Below are 2,046 nucleotides of genomic sequence, written 5' to 3'. Positions count from 1 at the left end.
AAATATATATTACTAAATTTTCAAATATTTTATCTAAATAATGTCTTTCTTACAGATGTATTAATTCAACAAATGAATTAATAGAGCTAAAATATAAATTGACATAATCTGAAGAAAGCCTTTGCCACTTTATTTAGGTATTTTTTGTTGCTAAATATTTCATGTGTTTTTATATTTAATAGATTTATTAAATCCCTTTGGTAAACTTATTCTGAAATATTTTATCATAAATATTAATTCAATTAAAATTACATGTACCAAATTAGATTTGAAACATATGTCTTTTACAGTATCCATTTTATTAATTTACACTTTTCTTAATTTATACTATCTTTCATATTTGAGAAATTACCCTTTGTGTTATGTATAAATGTTATAATACATATAGGCAAATTAATATGTGTGTATAAATTTAGACGTATATGTGTTTTTATTCATATTAATGCTAATATTTTAATTTTATTGGAATTATAATATACTTAAACTTTTTCATATTTATTCTGTATATAAATATTTTTTTCTTCATATACTTAAGGATGACAACTCTAGTGTTCATATTACCTGATATACATGGTAAATACACGATAGATAATAAATAAAACCCTGAACAAAGAAAAATGTGCAAAGAAAGAAAGACATGCAAAGAAAGATTGATTCATTTCTTCTAAGAAACTGGAGAAGTTTTAAATATCCTAACATAGGTGTAACTTCCCCCCCACCCCAACAATCTATATTACAGAGACAGAGAATTGTTCTTACAAATATTTGTTTTGAGAAAGGTCAGTACACATCATGCTTTTAAAATTTTTAGAATATTTTCCCTATTTCCTATATAAATATTTTCCTTAATATTTTTAGAATATTTTCCTAGCAACAACTTAAGTACTTTTTGACCTATTGACTCATTAAAGATGATGCATGTAGTGTATAATATGCCTGACTATCACAGTCTTACCTTTGTAACTTCAACTTCTAGGAGTTCTGTGAAAACTGAACAGCAGACTTCGTGTTGGACACATGAGGAAGATTAGGAAAAACTTTCTTCTTTTTGCTTCACAGTCTTCTCAGCAAACTCTCGATGTGCCCCATTGCCTGGAATTACAGACGCTTGTGCTTTTAGTACCACAACGCTGTCAGTATGTCACTGCTTACTGAATGCTATTTTGGGTTCTCTGAGTAGAGTCATAAACACTGAGCCTTTTGTGCAAAATATCATAAGGGCACTCTGATGCTCGTTCATAGTCTGGAATTAAAATGCAGACAGCTAAGCAAGTAGTATGAGCTGATTATCTTTTTTTTTTTCCCCCTAACAAGCAAAAACAAAATAAAGTACTTATTGGCCTGAGTTGATAAAGACAGAATTCAACTTATGTACAAGAATTTTGTAAGGAGAGAGGACATGCCCTCTGTTTGGGGATTAGCTGATGAAACAAATGATCAATTTAAAGCAGACACAAAACTTACTAAAAAGGGAAATGATTTTCCACTGTGTGTCTATGCCTTCTGGCTATTTCTTAATTCGATCAGTTCTCCTCAGAAATCAAGTAAAATACATAATGAGAGAGCAATGTCTACATTTTAATAAGTCATTTTCTTTTCCTTGGTTTACTATTACCTAAAATGTTTTGTTTTATTTTATTTATATTTATAATTAGATTTTGATATAAGCTATTGTTATTTAATATAAAATACATATGTGTTCTCTATGCTGTTTACTCAAGCTGCTATTTAGTTAAAAATCATTTTTGAAACAAACTAGAGAAATATTAAAATATTAAAAGTTTCTTAAATTATACCTATTTAAAAAAATTCTAAGTGGGTCAGGATTATTCAAACATCCTATTAATTCTGATAGATATTTTGGTCACTATCCTCTTAGTTTTTTCATTTTCTCTTATTTTTTGAGGAAAGAAATGGCAAAAGCTATATGGGCAGTAAAGTAGTTAAGATACACAAGCACACACATATACACACATGCACATGTGCACACACATACACATACATATTCATGCACACACATGCACAAATGCACCTCCTATGAGGTTG

At 28.7% G+C, this 2,046-nt stretch overlaps 1 protein-coding gene across 1 annotated transcript in view; it reads right to left on the bottom strand.

Moving 5' to 3' along the window:
* CDH19 (cadherin 19, type 2) overlaps positions 1-1,140 on the bottom strand; it is a 115,692-nt gene extending 114,552 nt beyond the window's left edge. Inside the window, exon 1 of the mRNA XM_011974174.1 lies at positions 956-1,140. The gene's annotated coding sequence lies outside the window, so the exon portion shown is untranslated. The remainder of the gene's footprint in view (positions 1-955) is intronic.
* Between the last annotated feature and the right edge of the window lie 906 nt (positions 1,141-2,046).

Source organism: Mandrillus leucophaeus, unplaced genomic scaffold (assembly GCF_000951045.1).
Source record: "Mandrillus leucophaeus isolate KB7577 unplaced genomic scaffold, Mleu.le_1.0 Scaffold142, whole genome shotgun sequence".
NCBI lineage: Eukaryota > Metazoa > Chordata > Mammalia > Primates > Cercopithecidae > Mandrillus > Mandrillus leucophaeus.
This window is presented reverse-complemented; position numbering and strand designations above follow the sequence as displayed.